We start from the raw sequence: 20080 nt of genomic DNA, 5'->3' as shown, positions 1-20080 counted from the left end.
TGCTGTCCGTGACTACGAGGAGCTTTGCCTTCCTGAAAATAGAGAACTGCTGTAACTTAGCCCTGCGGATAGTTTGCTTCAATCCATCATTGGAAGTCGAATGTATCAGCGTGGAGTTCAGCTCCCGATCAGGAGAACTCCAGCTCCAACACGTTGCGGCCACTCGTCCGCATACGACGGGCCACTCGTCAAGGTGGCCAAGGTATACCCATATAGAGTAGTCCTACCTAATGTATATAATCCCTATCTGCTCTATATGGGTATACCTTGACGATTGGTGGAGCAGCTTAGCATACATTTTTTTGCAAAAAAAAAACGTATCAACTAAATACACTGTTTTCCATCTTTTGTTTAGCACTGCTTATTACTGTGATTTTTTTTTTTTTTTTTTTTTTTACACAACAGTATTTTTGACCTCACTGTGCTCTTTTGTGTCTTATACGATGGGCACTGGCTCCAATGAGGAGGCGGCAGGACCTAAGCTTTATTCACACAAAGCATTGAGGGCCCCCTTTTCTGAAAATCAGTTGTGGTTGGCCACTTTAGAGGTGAAGATTGGTAACAACCAAACCCAACCAGAATGCCCCCCTAAGCCGAAAAGGGTATTACGGAAACACGTCACTGAATTAGGAGAAGTTCTAGATTAGGAGACCATGCAGAAGATGAATTATGATAAGAGGTGGTTGAGTGTGCGCACTGCTACTCCGTTCTATTGGGGGACAAAAGTACCCCTGCAGGCAATCGATGGGAATCTCCATCAGACCCCACCAATCTGGAGTCAATTTTAACATGTTTCCATCGTTCTCACCGGACACAAGCTTCCTTGATAGGGGCCGGCGGATTCACAGAAGATCTCTGGTAAGATCCAAACAGTTACAGACAAGTAGGAGGAGGCAGAGGGTGACCCCGACCAACATGTTTGGCAGAACCCTGTGATATCGCCCCCACAGCCTTTACGATGCCCCCTTGGCTCGAGTGCCCGTTTACTAGCCGGACAGTCACCAGGCCGCACCGTCTGGGTTTTCGCGGTTTACTCTGGATACGCAGTAGATTTTCCACCTTCCCACACTGCAATCTCCAGTCCGTCCCACAGCACAGAAATGTGAGGAATTTCTGAGAACGGCAGAATCACTGGGAGCTGCAGGAACCTACACGTGACATTAGCATTAACACCAAGATGGATGACGGGGAGCATGATCCTCAGCCTCCAGTGTAAGCCCGCACTGCCCAGCGACAGGCCACACAGCAGGTGCAAGAAAGGCTGCGATTACAGGGACGGTCGTCTGTCAAAAGCGGAATCATTGTGAAGCAGAGAGCTGGGCTGCCAGTTTACTGAGGGACCAGATTACATACGGCTAACTATTTAGCAGTTTAAGGAGACGGGATGGGGCAGAAACACGCAGGCCCATTGTGCAGCTGTTAATTAAGTGTTTTACTTCATGCAAGTCCTGAATTCACAGCTACACTGCTCAGTACTGCTGTATGTCCTCCATGCTGTTGCTTTTATTAAAGAGTTTGTCCACTACTTTTACACGAATGACCTATGTCCGATCAGCCGGGTTCCGACACCGCCTCGATCAGCTGTTACTTGCGGAGCTGGCAGTCTTCTGATCGTGGCTGCCGCATGGGTCTATACTTTCATCTCCTATTGATTTGACTAGGAGGTGGATATGTAGTACCAACCCCAGCCAGTTCCACAAGCAAGTACTTCTGGCTGGTAGCTAACACCAATAACAGCTGATGGGCATGGACGCCGGGTGTCAGACCCCAGCCGATCAGACATTGATGCCCTATCCTAAGGATAGGTGAATGTAAAAGTAGCAGCCAACCTCTTTAATAAGTGTTTTATCTCACCCAATAGGTGGATTCACAGCTGCACTGCTCAGTGCCTCAGTGCTGCTGTATAATTTGATCTATGCCGCTACACAGAGAAGGGAGAGCAGGAATCCCTCGGGTCTGTATGAGCGACATGACAGTCTCCATCCACCAGCTCACTGACTACTAAATATTACGCACAGAGCATGAAGAAGGGAAAACTGGTGAAAATGCAGAATACAAGGCCAGAAATCATGTTCCTGTGCTCCCATGACTGTGTTCTGAACAGACCCTCTCTATACAGCGTTCTGCGCCACTTTCAGTGGTCCTGCAGCAGTTTACATTCAAACCCCCAAAAAAGGGGTTTGGGCGTATGCGATGATTCGATGATTGTGTCTGCGCTATTATAGTCAATGGCCCCATCGGCGCATACACCCAAAATCTGCTCCGAAATAAGCCCTGACAGGACCACTGAACGTGGCAAATAGTGCGAAAGCCCCCTTCTAGAAATGCTGGATACTCATTGTGGATTCTGACTGACAAGTCATTACAGTCTCTTAGAAAACCCCCTTTAATAAGGCTTCTCCTTGCTTTAAGTGAAGCAATTAAGCAATAATCTTCATCCAGAGGATTTAGTTGTCTGCACTGCAGCTTATAACAACCCTAGCATTACTAGATACAGCAGCGAACCTGAGCAAGACGTACTGCAATGTAAAGCATGGTGGAAAAGCAAAATCAGCACCTTTAGAACTCCTTACCACAAATCCTTGAGAAAACAAACCTAAAGCTTGAGCCACTGGCCAAGACTGTGGCCTAAAGGAGCGAAGTTGCAGTGTAAAGCAAGAGGGAAGCAGGCGGTCCCATTACAAACTATCAGTGTGCACCCCCCCACCTTGTGTCATATTAGATCGTGTGCTGCTGAGAGACGAGACCCCCGAAGGCAGAAATGGAGCCAAATCAGTAAATGGAAACGTGGGACAGAAGATCGACAGCACGACCGGAGGAGCAGTGCGCCCGGGACACGGCCGGCTCGTCCAGCAGCTTTCCAGTGACGGTCGCTAGAGGAGACGGCCGTGCTGCGACTTGTTACCACCGATTCTGGGACACAGGCGCGTCTACGAAATCTGTCACGCTCCATTAACTTCAGGTGGGAATCGGCCCAGATGCAAGCCACAAACCTTCCAGGAACTTCCTGCGGGAACGTAACCCAAAAAGTGCCGCCATAGAGGGGCTGAACGGTGCGCAGCACCAGATCCTGCACTAAAGGAGACCACCCAGCTTTCCCAGACACCCAGCTAAAGAAAAGGACTGACAACGGGGACCCCCAGACAACACAAGTGCCCGCCGCCGCAGCTCGATCAATCATGGTGCGTGCCATGATGTACGGGATTCGTGCAAGACACCTGATGCATACCACAGGGGGCTTTTAACTAGGGTCCTCCATTAACTACCCCAAAGTGCAGAAATGTATTGCTGCACCTATTCACGTCAACCATGAGTGAAGCTGCACCGTAAAGCATGAGGGATGGATGCAGCACTAGACTTTAGACTACACTCCAATAGACAGCGCAGGTAAGAGTCACTGATCACCAAAAAAGATCAATGAAAGACCGGACTACAACAGGAGACGTGTCCCCTCACAATGACCTGGGGTTAGGGAGTTGGGGAGGAGGTGACCCTGTGTTTGGTGCTTTAATCACAGTCCACAATGGAAAAGGAGCCCCCTAGCAACAAATCATGGCGAAAATGCCCCCACGTGTTCATGTACACCCGCCGTACGCAGAGCCACCTGACAGGGAATAGTTCTAAGGCAGTAAAATAAAACTGCAGCTTTGAGAAGGTGACAGCGCGGGTTTATGGGCGGTGGAACAAGAGAGTGTAAATCCCCTATAAACACGGACAAATTACAGAGGATTACTACACCGGGCCGGCCAAAATCCACCCAGAAACCTCACTGCATACACACCAGGGGGTGAGACCGCGACCAGAAAGAACATTGGCCCATCCATAGGACATGTAACCGATTACAATGGTGCCTGCAGGGGAGCAAGCGAGAAAAAGTGAGCAAGCGGGAAAAAGCGAGCAAGCGGGAAAAGTGCAAGGATCCAAGAACATCTACAAGACTAAGGTCAGAGGATCTCCAAAATGGCACGGATTGTGGGGTGTGGCCGGCACGCGGCACGGATTGTGGGGTGTGGCCGGCACGGATTGTGGGGTGTGGCCGGCACGGATTGTGGGGTGTGGCCGGCACGGATTGTGGGGTGTGGCCGGCACGGATTGTGGGGTGTGGCCGGCACGGATTGTGGGGTGTGGCCGGCACGGATTGTGGGGTGTGGCCGGCACGCGTCACGGATCGTGGGGCGTGGCCGGCACGCGTCACGGATCGTGGGGCGTGGCCGGCACGGCAAATACCCACTGTCAGGAGCTGCCCACGGAATAAAGACTATTGGACCAATTGATGTAGAGCGGAGTCCACAACTCAGGGATATAGACTTTTCCCAGCACGGAGCACCGGTTTCGTAAACCTTATTGTTGTCATCTATTTAGAGATTTGCTTGCTCGTCAGGTCAACCTCAAAAATCGATGTTTCCATTCAGTAACAGTAAGCAGAGGAAGACGTGCAGGCTGGATCTTATACATAGCTAAGGCCAAACACTAGACTGGTAATCTGGTAAAGCGATCACTCCATGGTCCCATTGTACGGATGGGTAGAGCTGTCACCACAGGGGGTCTCGCAAGAAGTCCAATGTGATGGGTCTCGGCGTGAGGAAAATACTTCCAACAATGCACAGTTACCTTCGGGGGGGTTGTTTCTGGCCAAGGTGGTGGCACCAGTGTGGAGGAGCACAGGCTGTGACTACACACTACACTGGCGGGAGATAGGAAAGCCATGAGCCAACCAATGGATGGGAGACAGCGAGTATCACCTGGTACAGCAGCAATGGAACGTGGCGGCCACGACGGAACAGAAATGGGTCGGAGCATGGCTGCTTTCTGCCCACATGCTGAACATTATTCGTGAGATTGTGATTTCATGCCACACAATATTCCTGGAGTGACCGAAGCCCGGGCAGGAAGTGTTGGCATAGCCCCGATGTCTGGAGCGCCTCACCAGCCTGGTATTGATACACATTGTCACCATTGCCCCCTGCACCCGGGTCACACATTTCCCCAGGACCAGAATTAAAGACCAAGGAATACAAAGCTATTGCAGCCCTGCAGCTTCCAGGCCGGCGGAGCCTGCAGCGTTCTCCCTCCTCCGTATTCGGCTCCTCTGATGTCATGTCCCAGCTATCTCCTCCTGACCACCGCTGTACCCTGCCAATAGCCACCTCATCCCAGACAGAATGAACAGGAGGCGGCCGGCCACGCCTGGAGCTGGAAGCCATGTGTCATCAGCAACAAAGAGGAGCCCAGAGCCGGGCGCCCCCTGGGCAGCACGACAGGCCAAATGTCACACGGAAAGCGATGGCACACCAGGCCATCCACACGGCACAGATCACCTCTCACAGCGCCGGGGGTGGCCTCAGGTGTGGAAAGCACCTAATATTACAGAATCTAAGGCGCTTTGTGGACCTGCATTATGCAAGAAAAACAAATAAAAAAAAAAAACAACTCTTCCTTTTTTGCCCAGAATACCCCATGTGTAAAGAGAACATTCACAAAAAGCAAAACATGCTGTAGATTTCCCACACGCTGCAGAGAAAACAAAAAAAATATAGATGTATCCACAGTGTAGATTTCCAATGCACTTTGCAATAACTTTGCACCGTGAGGAGCGGAAAATCCAGCAAAGAACAAGATAAAACCTGCCATAAAAATGCACAATTTAGAACAGATTTTGCTGTGGATTTTCTGCGCAAAAAAAAAAAAAATACAACATTGCACAAAGTCCACAGTGCCCATGATGCAGAAAAATACTGTGAGGAAACGCAGTGGTGTTTGTTCCGCAGCATGTCAATTCTTTGTGCGGATTCCGCAGCGTTTTACACCTGCTCCTCAATAGGAATCCGCAGGTGTAAAAAAAGCAGGCGGAATCCACGCAAAAACCGCGGTAAATCCACGGGTAATCCGCAGTGCGGTTTACCTTCAGATTTTGCAAAAAACAGTGCAGAAAAATCTGCAACGTGTGCACATAGCCTTAATAGTCAGGAGTCCAGCGTCCACAGGGTCACGACCACAAGTCAGATATACCTGTAGATCTAATAGTCCATGCAACAGGTGGTTCAGGATGAACAAAGCATCACAGCCGAGCTGGGAGTATATATCAGAAAATATAAGGCAAGATAAATGCATTACGTACCAGACAGGAAATAACCAAGGCGGCAATGTTCACGGCCTCCTGGAGCAGATCCAGGGCTGGATTACAGGGTTTGCTTCGATTTTATGCCTCTGCCCATATTGCACATCATAATCAACTATTAATAACCACAATTCATTAAAAATGGATGTCTGCACTGAGGATACGGCGGCTGATGAAGGAGCAGAGCCGCCTCGCTGCTGCTGGCCTCTCCAGATAATTAGGCACACAATGCCGGCACCATATCAGCGACAGGTCATATACAGACGCCACCGGGCGAGGAGAGGGGAAAGGACTGTCCTTGTGCCAATAAGAGCAAACACAACTGTCACCCCAGGTTACAATGAAAGGAATCATCTCATGAGGAAAACTGAGACAAGTGTCTGCCACCAGGACCTAAGATATTACATGGCCCCTACATGAATGAAGGTGCGACCCCAGTGGTCCATAGACACGCCGTGCGGGGAACCGTGGCTGACCCCTTTAATTGAACAGATTTATCCGTCACTCAGTAATTGTGAGGTCCCACAGGCCAGACCCCAACAATCAAGGGGATGCGAAGTCCTAGAGCTCCGGCATCAATTTGAGATTTTCCAAAGAGAACATCTGCAATGCAATCCGTTAAACACGCCAATGGCGTCCTCGTTACGCCGCAGACGTCACCGCAGATTTCATCCCTTTGAAATGCAAAATGCACAGAAAAGATGACGCATTTGCAAACAAGGTTTCTTTTATTTTGGCCTTCTTGCTACCAGATTTCAGTTTGCAGATTGGAGGGAGGAAACCCCTCTAGATTACGTCCCTAAGTGACATATTCCATGTGGAAAACCTGCAGAGGATTTTGCTGCAGAAAAGGAGCAAACGTTGCGGTGCACAGTGAAAAGTCTGCAGAGGGAGCAAACTTCACAAAACTTTTCACACTGCAGCGAGTGAAACAGGCATGGACGTCCATAGGATAGAACGACTTGCTGAGGGCTTCAAATCTGCAAAGGAGGCAAATTTCTGCCACGTTTGTTTCTGCAGCGCGTAAATCAATATAACTGAATCTCATTCCCAATACTGGTACAAGAATACACAGCAGAAAGCCTGCGCCACATGGGACCGTGCCCTCCAACAGAGGATTGCCGGGGAAGAAAAGGGTCCGACGCGACTGATTTTGGACGATCGTTTTGCTTTCTATGCGATAACAGATGTCTGGCAATGACTCAGAATAAGTCGGGCAGAGCGAGAGTTCCCGTGTATGGGAGAGTCGGCCGAGATTACTGCCCAATAAGACCACTGTCTGAAGTGTATGGGGGGCTGTACACTCACGGCATCACAGCAGGGGGGGCAATATCCGCACACGAGCGTTGTGATCTCCAGACACTTACGTGGGGTCGGCTCGATGTTAGTTCCCTATTTAGGAAGTGCAGCTCCCCCCCTCCCCCCCCCTTATCCTGCATCGCTAAACTATTTTTCTAACCAAAGAAATTAACTTTTTGTTATGCCAGAGCTGCAAAACAGCAAGAGGAGCAGAAGGAGAGGGTACAAGGAAGGCGCGCCAAGTGTGGAAATGGCAGCCATTAACTACTTCACACCCAACAACTCGATACGGCACATGCCATCGGTACCGATCCACAACTTGCAGACGTAGGAGCTTTGTGTTCCGCCACATGGTGCCCCGCTCCAGGACTTCATTACTTCCTACAAACAAATAAATGGCAGAACACAGCATTCAACGCTCCATGCCACAAGGTTGTAAATGAATGAGATCAGAGGTGCGATATGATGGTATGGATTTCTATGCAGCTGATGCACCAGAGCACATGAAGCCTCGGGCTGCACTCCGACAGGTGTAATGCAGGAAAACTGGTCCTGACGGGATGTGAATCAGCTCCTGGCACCGAACACAGGGCTCCTGTAAAGAGCTGCACTGCCGTGAGAATGCATCCTCATGCACGTGGCCATATATGTGGCGTGGATCAGTAATATAAGGCGTGAGCAGAGCAGCACCGTCAGAGCACACAACATGGCATCCAATATTATACAGAGGTATTTTGTTGCCAGTTTGTGGGGAAAAACTTGCACATTATTCAAGTACTGGTGAAGTAGTATTGAATGCATCGCACGGATCTTCACTCCTCACAAAGAAGTGTCAATGAACGGCTGCACAGAGCACAAGCTCATGGCCACGGCTGCACGCCGGCCTCTAATCGGAGGTCTGGTAATGGCAGCCGCCTGTCCTCGTGTGCCCCCGCAGCGGCCCCGATTCCACATAAGGTGCTTATAAAGCCGGTCACAGCAGACACATGATGAGTATGATGGGCGGATCTGACCGAGGAGTAACGGCTCGACCTCATCTACATATTTCTACTTAAATAAGGTCACCGGCAGTGAGACCCCCACTGACCCTCGGAGATTACGTTATTGCTTTAATACAGTTTTAATTATTGTGCAAAAATATCTACAATCTTCCCATTGTTTGGCTGCTGAATGTTGGGCAGTCACCAGGTCCAAGCCACAACCGTGTGTGCAGCTGCATCTCTGTACACTTTGTATTAGATAAGGCAGGAAGGTGCGCGCGGACAACCCCTTTAAGGGTCATACTTAAACTCCCACCTAGAAAAAAAAAACACAGCTGATCCTCTGCGCTGGGCAGCAGTAAAGAGGCCACTGGTCCGGACAACTGTTATAGACCAGCAGCTGCTGGGAAGAAATGGTCGTCACCCAGCTCTGTGTCACATGCTCAAGCAGCCATTTTTTCTCAGATGTAGATTTCTCTGTAAACGAGATGAGAGACGAGCCACAACAGTATGTGACCCGGCCGACTGTGCTACGGGCTAATAACTGCACCCAGACATCAAGCAGCCCTGCACAGGAGGCAGCCTCTGCAATCACCACACCTCATCACAGGCCACAGCTCACAAATCTGAGGATCCGATCCACCGAACTTTGCTCCTTCACCCCACGCTCCGCAGGTAAACAGCCAGTGACACGAGGAAAGAGAGTACACGGTCTACATTCCTCCATAACACTCCTGGATACAATGCAATGAAGCTTTATTGGCAGGAACAAATAAAAATCAGTTTTGCTAAAGCACGGTACTCTGCTTCGACAGGACGCCGTGCCTACACAGTCTCCAATCTGCCACCTGTATACGACACTGTGTACACATCATCCCCACCTGTACACCACACTGTGCCCACCCCGCCACCTGTACACCACACTGTGCCCACCCAGCCACCTGTACACCACACTGTGCCCACCCCGCCACCTGTACACCACACTGTGCCCACCCAGCCACCTGTACACCACACTGTGCCCACCCAGCCACCTGTACACCACACTGTGCCCACCCAGCCACCTGTACACCACACTGTGCCCACTCCGCCACCTGTACACCACACTGTGCCCACTCCGCCACCTGTACACCACACTGTGCCCACCCCGCCACCTGTACACCACACTGTGCCCACCCAGCCACCTGTACACCACACTGTGCCCACCCAGCCACCTGTACACCACACTGTGCCCACCCAGCCACCTGTACACCACACTGTGCCCACTCCGCCACCTGTACACCACACTGTGCCCACTCCGCCACCTGTACACCACACTGTGCCCACCCCGCCACCTGTACACCACACTGTGCCCACCCAGCCACCTGTACACCACACTGTGCCCACTCCGCCACCTGTACACCACACTGTGCCCACTCCGCCACCTGTACACCACACTGTGCCCACCCAGCCACCTGTACACCACACTGTGCCCACTCCGCCACCTGTACACCACACTGTGCCCACTCCGCCACCTGTACACCACACTGTGCCCACCCAGCCACCTGTACACCACACTGTGCCCACTCCGCCACCTGTACACCACACTGTGCCCACCCAGCCACCTGTACACCACACTGTGCCCACTCCGCCACCTGTACACCACACTGTGCCCACCCAGCCACCTGTACACCACACTGTGCCCACCCAGCCACCTGTACACCACACTGTGCCCACCCAGCCACCTGTACACCACACTGTGCCCACTCCGCCACCTGTACACCACACTGTGCCCACCCAGCCACCTGTACACCACACTGTGCCCACTCCGCCACCTGTACACCACACTGTGCCCACTCCGCCACCTGTACACCACACTGTGCCCACCCAGCCACCTGTACACCACACTGTGCCCACCCAGCCACCTGTACACCACACTGTGCCCACCCAGCCACCTGTACACCACACTGTGCCCACTCCGCCACCTGTACACCACACTGTGCCCACACCATCACCGCCAGTATACGACAGTGTGCGGCCTGTAAAAATGCACTGTATATTACACTGTGCCCACTCCACAATTACCACCCAGCCACTTGTATACTACACTGTGCACAGATCAGCCACCCGTATACTACCCTGCGCCCAATCCATCACCACCCCGCAGCCTGTATACTACGCCGTGTACAAATCAGCCACCTGTATATGACACTGTCGCCTGTAAAATGCACTGTATATTACACTGCGCCAACTCCATCACCACCCCGCAGCCTGTATACTACACTACGCCCACTCCATCACCACCCCGCAGCCTGTATACTACACTGTGGACACTCCATCACAACCTGTATACTACACTGCGCCCATTCCATCACTACCCTGCCACCTGTATACTACACTGCGCCCACTCCATCACCACCCCGCCGCCTGTATACTACACTGCGCCCACTCCATCACCACCCCGCAGCCTGTATACTACACTGCGCCCACTCCATCACCACCCCGCAGCCTGTATACTACACGGCGCCCACTCCATCACCACCCCGCAGCCTGTATACTACACGGCGCCCACTCCATCACCACCCCGCAGCCTGTATACTACACGGTGCCCACTCCATCACCACCCCGCAGCCTGTATACTACACGGCGCCCACTCCATCACCACCCCGCAGCCTGTATACTACACGGCGCCCACTCCATCACCACCCCGCCGCCTGTATACTACACTGCGCCCACTCCATCACCACCCCGCAGCCTGTATACTACACTGCGCCCACTCCATCACCACCCCGCAGCCTGTATACTACACGGCGCCCACTCCATCACCACCCCGCAGCCTGTATACTACACGGCGCCCACTCCATCACCACCCCGCAGCCTGTATACTACACGGTGCCCACTCCATCACCACCCCGCAGCCTGTATACTACACGGCGCCCACTCCATCACCACCCCGCAGCCTGTATACTACACGGCGCCCACTCCATCACCACCCCGCAGCCTGTATACTACACGGCGCCCACTCCATCACCACCCCGCCGCCTGTATACTACACTGCGCCCACTCCATCACCACCCCGCCACCTGTATACTACACTGCGCCCACTCCATCACCACCCCGCCGCCTGTATAGTACGCTGTGACCACACATCACACTCTGCTGCCTGCATACCACTGCCTCTCCATGTATATACTAACCCACAGCCAGTATACTGCCTGTACACAGAACTGCCTCCAGGCTCCGCTACTTGTATGTGACCACTGTATAAAGCGTCTGCAGACACCCTGCACCCTACGCTGCTCCCACTCCACACTCCAGTCACATACATGAGAAGTGCAGTATACAGGCGTTACACGGGGTGAGCAGCACAGATTCTCAGCAGTGTACAGGTCACATACAGGGCGAGATGGAGTATACGGCCTGTACACTGCACTCGACTAAGAAGTGGGTATGATCGCGCCCCCTCCCCCCGTTACAGGACGCCATTGACAAGCCACAAGAACGGCTGCGAAACTTAGGGCACGAGGTGTAAATAGAGTGGAGGCCTCAAGACCCTGGACAAAGAAACCAATAGTCACAGCCCCCCAGGACCAGTGCAGAGGGGGGAATGAGCAGTCATAGCTCCCACCCCCAGGGACGAGTATAGGATGGGGGGGGGACAAGCAGTCACAGCCGCCACGGACAAGTATAAAGGGGGGACAAGCAGTCACAGCCGCCACGGACAAGTATAGAGGGGGGAGGTGAGCAGTCACAGCCCCCCAGGACCTGCATTGGGGGGTGGGGGGGTCGGAAGCAATCATAGGCCCCCCCGAGACCAGTATAGAGGGGGGAGAAGCAGTCACAGGCCCCCGAGACCAGTATAGTGGGGGGGAGAAGCAGTCACAGGCCCCCGGGACCAGTATAGAAGGGGAGGCCGCCAGTCACAGCCCCCACAGGACCAGTATAGAAGGGGAGGCCGCCAGTCACAGCCCCCACAGGACCAGTATAAAGGGGGAGGCCGCCAGTCACAGCCCTCCAGGACCAGTATAGAAGGAGAGGCCGCCAGTCACAGCCCCCACAGGACCAGTATAGAAGGGGAGGCCGCCAGTCACAGCCCCCACAGGACCAGTATAAAGGGGGAGGCCGCCAGTCACAGCCCCCACAGGACCAGTATAGAAGGGGAGGCCGCCAGTCACAGCCCTCCAGGACCAGTATAGAAGGAGAGGCCGCCAGTCACAGCCCTCCAGGACCAGTATAGAAGGAGAGGCCGCCAGTCACAGCCCCCCAGGGCCAGTACAGAGGGGGAGGCCGCCAGTCACAGCCCCTACAGGACCAGTATAAAGGGGGAGGCCGCCAGTCACAGCCCTCCAGGACCAGTATAGAAGGAGAGGCTGCCAGTCACAGCCCCCACAGGACCAGTATAGAAGGGGAGGCCGCCAGTCACAGCCCCCACAGGACCAGTATAAAGGGGGAGGCCGCCAGTCACAGCCCCCACAGGACCAGTATAGAAGGAGAGGCCGCCAGTCACAGCCCCCACAGGACCAGTATAGAAGGGGAGGCCGCCAGTCACAGCCCCCCAGGGCCAGTACAGAGGGGGAGGCCGCCAGTCACAGCCCCCCAGGACCAGTACAGAGGGGGAGGCCGCCAGTCACAGCCCTCCAGGACCAGTATAGAGGGGGAGGCCGCCAGTCACAGCCCCCACAGGACCAGTATAAAGGGGGAGGCCGCCAGTCACAGCCCCCCAGGGCCAGTACAGAGGGGGAGGCCGCCAGTCACAGCCCTCCAGGACCAGTATAGAGGGGGAGGCCGCCAGTCACAGCCCCCACAGGACCAGTATAAAGGGGGAGGCCGCCAGTCACAGCCCCCCAGGACCAGTATAGAGGGGGAGGCCGCCAGTCACAGCCCCCACAGGACCAGTATAAAGGGGGAGGCCGCCAGTCACAGCCCCTACAGGACCAGTATAGAAGGAGAGGCCGCCAGTCACAGCCCCTACAGGACCAGTATAGAAGGAGAGGCCGCCAGTCACAGCCCCCCAGGGCCAGTACAGAGGGGGAGGCCGCCAGTCACAGCCCCCCAGGGCCAGTACAGAGGGGGAGGCCGCCAGTCACACAGCCTCAGCAGTCAGCCAGAACGCAGGCCGTTGGGTGCAGCCTCTCTCGGACACTTACCAGTGACCTTAGCGCCGGTCTCGTCCGCACGGACAATCTCAGGGATAAATCTCGGCTCCTCACACCCGGCCGCCACCGTTAGAGCCCGCAGAAGCCTCCAGAGACCGGCCGCTCCCCCTCACCGAGGTCAGTGACAGACTGACAGGCCAGCCAATCACAAGTAGTGACGGAGCGAGAGCCGGGCGGCCCAGCCAATGGTGTGGCACAATGCAGCCGAAGGGCGGGGCCAGGAGCAGCACAGCGTCTGAGGAACCGCCAATAAGATCGACTGAAATCCTCCCTTTGCCGCAGCTGGCAGAGAGGCGGGACTTACCAGACGGGGGATAACGGACAGGACGATGCAGCCAATGAGCAGGGCGTATACAGGCGCCTTCCGCCAGTAGGAGTGGCGGAGTAATATCCGGCACCTATAAATAGTGCGTCAGCGCGAGAGGTGACATAAGTGGAATGTGCAGATTTGCGGCGTTGGTTGTAACACGGCTCCTGGAGCCCCGCCCCATCTGGCGCTGTTACCTCAGCCACAGAATCTGGGCTACGCCAGTCAGCGAGTAATTAGCCAATCAGAATCAAGGTGGAGTCCTGATTGACAGGCGAGTGCGTCATGGTTAGCCAATAGGATGACGAGAAAAGGGCGTGGCCCGCGCCCGGGATTTCCCGCTGGATTTCTGTCAGGGGCAGCAGCAGTAGTGCACTGCGCACACTCAGAGTCAGACAATCATCCTCCCGGCTCCGGGGCAGCTGCCTGTGGAGAGGACGTGTATGAACCGTGTCTATGGGAAACCTGGGTGACGCCATGAGCCCCGAACATTCCACGCTTAGGCTACTTTCACACTAGCGTCGTTTTCAATACGTCGCAATGCGTCGTTTAGGGGAAAAACGCATCCTGCAAAGTTGTTTGCAGGATGCGTTTTTGCCCCATAGAGTAACATTACCGACGCATTGTGACGTATTGACACACGTCGCAACCGTCGTGCCGTGTTGTGGTGGACCGCCGGGAGCAAAAAACGTTAAATGTAACGTTTTTTGCTGCTGACGGACCGCTTTTTCCGACCGCGCATGCCCGGCCAGAACTCCGCCCCCACCTCCCCGCACCTCACAATGGGGCAGCGGATGCGCCGGAGAAATGTATCCGCTGCACCCGTTGTGCGGCGCAACAAGAATCTCGGCCCGACGCTATGCGACGGGCCGAATCCGACGCTAGTGTGAAAGTAGCCTTAGGCTACTTTCACACTAGCGTTTTTTTAAATCCGTCACAATGCGTCGTTTTGCAGAAAAAACGCATCCTGCAAAAGTGCTTGCAGGATGCGTTTTTTCCCCATAGACTTCTATTGATGACGCATTTGCGACGGATTGGCACACTTCGCATCCGTCTTGCGATGGATGCGTCGTGCTTTGGCGGACCGTCGGGAGCAAAAAACCCTACATGTAACGTTTTTGCTCCCGACGGACCGCTTTTTCCGACCGCGCATGCGCGGCCGGAACTCCGCCCCCACCTCCCCGCACCTTACAATGGGGCAGCGGATGCGCCGGAAAAATGCATCCGCTGCACCCATTGTGCAATGCAGCAAACGCTAGCGTCGGAATCTCTGCCCAACGCATTGCGACGGGGAGATTCCGACGCTAGTGTGAAAGTAGCCTTAGGCTGCCGTCACACTATCAGTATTTGGTCAGTATTTTACATCGGTATTTGTGGCCAAAACCAGGAGTGGAACAATTAGAGGAAAAGTATAATAGAAACATCTGCACCACTTCTGTATTTATCACCCACTCCTGGTTTTGGCTACAAATACTGATGTAAAATACTGACCAAATACTGATAGTGTGACGGCAGCCTTACTCTGAGACAAGTTTCCAAAATAATAATAATACATGGCGGCATAGTTATTATACAGGTCGTTAGGCCTGCGGCGGTGCTGTATATGGGGGATATATAATATACAGGTCGTTAGGGCTGTGGCGGTGCTGTATATGGAGGATATATAATATACAGGTCGTTAGGGCTGCGGCGGTGCTGTATATGGGGGATATATAATATACAGGTCGTTAGGGCCATGGCGGTGCTGTATATGGGGGATATATAATATACAGGTCGTTAGGGCCATGGCGGTGCTGTATATGGAGGATATATAATATACAGGTCGTTAGGGCTGTGGCGGTGCTGTATATGGAGGATATATAGTACACAGGTCGTTAGGGCTGTGGTGGTGCTGTATATGGAGGATATATAATATACAGGTCGTTAGGGCTGTGGCGGTGCTGTATATAGAGGATATATAATATACAGGTCGTTAGGGCTGCGGCGGTGCTATATATGGAGGATATATAATATACAGGTCGTTAGGGCTGTGGCGGTGCTGTATATGGGGGATATATAATATACAGGTCGTTAGGGCTGCGGTGGTGCTTTATATGGGGGATATATAATATACAGGTCGTTAGGGCGGAGGCGGTGCTGTATATGGGGGATATATAATATACAGGTCGTTAGGGCTGTGGCGGTGCTGTATATGGGGGATATATAATATACAGGTCGTTAGGGCTGTGGCGGTGCTGTATATGGGGGATATATAATATACAGGTCGTTAGGGCTGTGGTGGTGCTGTATATGGGGGATATATAATATACAGGTCGTTAGGGCTGTGGCGGTGCTGTATATGGGGGATATATAATATACAGGTCGTTAGGGCCATGGCGGTGCTGTATATGGAGGATATATAATATACAGGTCGTTAGGGCTGTGGCGGTGCTGTATATAGAGGATATATAATATACAGGTCGTTAGGGCTGCGGCGGTGCTGTATATGGAGGATATATAATATACAGGTCGTTAGGGCTGTGGCGGTGCTGTATATGGGGGATATATAATATACAGGTCGTTAGGGCTGTGGCGGTGCTGTATATGGGGGATATATAATATACAGGTCGTTAGGGCGGCAGCGGTGCTGTATATGGGGGATATATAATATACAGGTCGTTAGGGCTGTGGTGGTGCTGTATATGGGGGATATATAATATACAGGTCGTTAGGGCTGTGGCGGTGCTGTATATGGGGGATAAATAATATACAGGTCGTTAGGGCTGCGGCAGTGCTGTATATGGGGGATATATAATATACAGGTCGTTAGGGCTGTGGTGGTGCTGTATATGGGGGATATATAATATACAGGTCGTTAGGGCGGCAGCGGTGCTGTATATGGGGGATATATAATATACAGATCGTTAGGGCTGTGGCGGTGCTGTATATGGGGGATAAATAATATACAGGTCGTTAGGGCTGTGGCGGTGCTGTATATGGGGGATAAATAATATACAGGTCGTTAGGGCGGCAGCGGTGCTGTATATGGGGGATATATAATATACAGGTCGTTAGGGCGGCAGCGGTGCTGTATATGGGGGATATATAATATACAGGTCGTTAGGGCTGTGGCGGTGCTGTATATGGGGGATATATAATATACAGGTCGTTAGGGCCATGGTGGTGCTGTATATGGGGGATATATAATATACAGGTCGTTAGGGCTGTGGCGGTGCTGTATATGGAGGATATATAATATACAGGTCGTTAGGGCTGTGGTGGTGCTGTATATGGGGGATATATAATATACAGGTCGTTAGGGCTGCGGCGGTGCTGTATATGGGGGATATATAATATACAGGTCGTTAGGGCTGCGGCGGTGCTGTATATGGAGGATATATAATATACAGGTCGTTAGGGCTGTGGTGGTGCTGTATATGGGGGATATATAATATACAGGTCGTTAGGGCTGCGGCGGTGCTGTATATGGGGGATATATAATATGCAGGTCGTTAGGGCGGCAGCGGTGCTGTATATGGGGGATATATAATATACAGGTCGTTAGGGCTGTTGCGGTGCTGTATATGGAGGATATATAATATACAGGTCGTTAGGGCTGTGGTGGTGCTGTATATGGGGGATATATAATATACAGGTCGTTAGGGCTGTGGAGATGCTGTATATGGAGGATATATAATATACAGGTCGTTAGGGCTGTGGTGGTGCTGTATATGGGGGATATATAATATACAGGTCGTTAGGGCTGTGGCGGTGCTGTATATGGGGGATATATAATATACAGGTCGTTAGGGCTGCGGCGGTGCTGTATATGGAGGATATATAATATACAGGTCGTTAGGGCTGTGGTGGTGCTGTATATGGGGGATATATAATATACAGGTCGTTAGGGCTGCGGCGGTGCTGTATATGGGGGATATATAATATGCAGGTCGTTAGGGCGGCAGCGGTGCTGTATATGGGGGATATATAATATACAGGTCGTTAGGGCTGTGGCGGTGCTGCATATGGAGGATATATAATATACAGGTCGTTAGGGCTGTGGTGGTGCTGTATATGGAGGATATATAATATACAGGTCGTTAGGGCTGCGGCGGTGCTGTATATGGGGGATATATAATATGCAGGTCGTTAGGGCCATGGCGGTGCTGTATATGGAGGATATATAATATACAGGTCGTTAGGGCTGTGGCGGTGCTGCATATGGAGGATATATAATATACAGGTCGTTAGGGCTGTGGTGGTGCTGTATATGGAGGATATATAATATACAGGTCGTTAGGGCTGCGGCGGTGCTGTATATGGGGGATATATAATATGCAGGTCGTTAGGGCGGCAGCGGTGCTGTATATGGGGGATATATAATATACAGGTCGTTAGGGCTGTGGCGGTGCTGTATATGGAGGATATATAATATACAGGTCGTTAGGGCTGTGGCGGTGCTGTATATGGAGGATATATAATATACAAGTCGTTAGGGCTGTGGTGGTGCTGTATATGGGGGATATATAATATACAGGTCGTTAGGGCTGCGGCGGTGCTGTATATGGGGGATATATAATATGCAGGTCGTTAGGGCGGCAGCGGTGCTGTATATGGGGGATATATAATATACAGGTCGTTAGGGCTGTGGCGGTGCTGTATATGGGGGATATATAATATACAGGTCGTTAGGGCTGTGGTGGTGCTGTATATGGAGGATATATAATATACAGGTCGTTAGGGCTGTGGCGGTGCTGTATATGGGGGATATATAATATACAGGTCGTTAGGGCTGTGACGGTGCTGTATATGTGGGATATATAATATACAGGTCGTTAGGGCTGCGGTGCTGTATATGGAGGATATATAATATACAGGTCGTTAGGGCTGTGGTGGTGCTTTATATGGGGGATATATAATATACAGGTCGTTAGGGCCATGGTGGTGCTGTATATGGGGGATATATAATATACAGGTCGTTAGGGCTGTGGTGGTGCTGTATATGGAGGATATATAATATACAGGTCGTTAGGGCTGCGGCGGTGCTGTATATGGCGGATATATAATATACAGGTCGTTAGGGCTGTGGCGGTGCTGTATATGGGGGATATATAATATACAGGTCGTTAGGGCTGCGGCGGTGCTGTATACGTGGGATATACAATATACAGGTCGTTAGGGCTGTGGCGGTGCTTTATATGGGGGATATATAATATACAGGTCGTTAGGGCTGTGGCGGTGCTTTATATGGGGGATATATAATATACAGGTCATTAGGGCGGCAGCGGTGCTGTATATGGGGGATATATAATATACAGGTCGTTAGGGCTGCGGCGGTGCTGTATATGTGGGATATATAATATACAGGTCGTTAGGGCTGTGGCGGTGCTGTATATGGAGGGATATATAATATACAGGTCGTTAGGGCTGCGGTGGTGCTTTATATGGGGGATATATAATATACAGGTCGTTAGGGCGGCGGCGGTGCTGTATATGGGGGATATATAATATACAGATCGTTAGGGCTGCGGCGGTGCTGTATATGGGGGATATATAATATACAGATCGTTAGGGCTGCGGCGGTGCTGTATATGGGGGATATATAATATGCAGGTCGTTAGGGCTGCGGCGGTGCTGTATATGGGGGATATATAATATACAGATCGTTAGGGCTGTGGCGGTGCTGTATATGGGGGATATATAATATACAGATCGTTAGGGCTGTGGCGGTGCTGTATATGGGGGATATATCATATACAGGTCGTTAGGGCTGCGGCGGTGCTGTATATGGGGATATATATTATACAGGTCGTTAGGGCCATGGCGGTGCTGTATATGGGGGATATATAATATACAGGTCGTTAGGGCTGTGGCGGTGCTGTATATAGAGGATATATAATATACAGGTCGTTAGGGCTGTGGCGGTGCTGTATTTGGAGGATATATAATATACAGGTCGTTAGGGCTGTGGCGGTGCTGTATATGGAGGATATATAATATACAGGTCGTTAGGGCTGTGGCGGTGCTGTATATGAGGGATATATAATATACAGGTCGTTAGGGCTGTGGCGGTGCTGTATATGGGGGATATATAATATACAGGTCGTTAGGGCTGTGGTGGTGCTTTATATGGGGGATATATAATATACAGGTCGTTAGGGCTGTGGCGGTGCTGTATATGGGGGATATATAATATACAGGTCATTAGGGCTGTGGTGGTGCTGTATATGGGGGATATATAATATACAGGTCGTTAGGGCTGTGG

General features: G+C 52.1%; 1 protein-coding gene across 7 annotated transcripts in view; it reads right to left on the bottom strand.

The window, feature by feature from the left end:
• The window catches only part of LOC138641660 (microtubule-associated protein 4-like), a 95889-nt gene extending 81916 nt beyond the window's left edge, over window positions 1–13973 (bottom strand). For 6 of the 7 annotated variants that reach the window (XM_069729228.1, XM_069729222.1, XM_069729225.1 and 3 more), the window contains exon 1: window positions 13521–13653. The gene's annotated coding sequence lies outside the window, so the exon portion shown is untranslated. Of the gene's footprint in view, window positions 1–13520; window positions 13654–13833 lie in introns of those variants that run through there. The other variant, XM_069729223.1, reaches the window with a different exon arrangement.
• Between the last annotated feature and the right edge of the window lie 6107 nt (window positions 13974–20080).

This window comes from Ranitomeya imitator, chromosome 6 (genome assembly GCF_032444005.1).
Source record: "Ranitomeya imitator isolate aRanImi1 chromosome 6, aRanImi1.pri, whole genome shotgun sequence".
NCBI classification, from domain to species: Eukaryota; Metazoa; Chordata; class Amphibia; order Anura; family Dendrobatidae; genus Ranitomeya; species Ranitomeya imitator.
The sequence above is the reverse complement of the archived record's forward strand: the minus strand, read 5'-3'. Positions and strand labels throughout refer to the sequence as shown.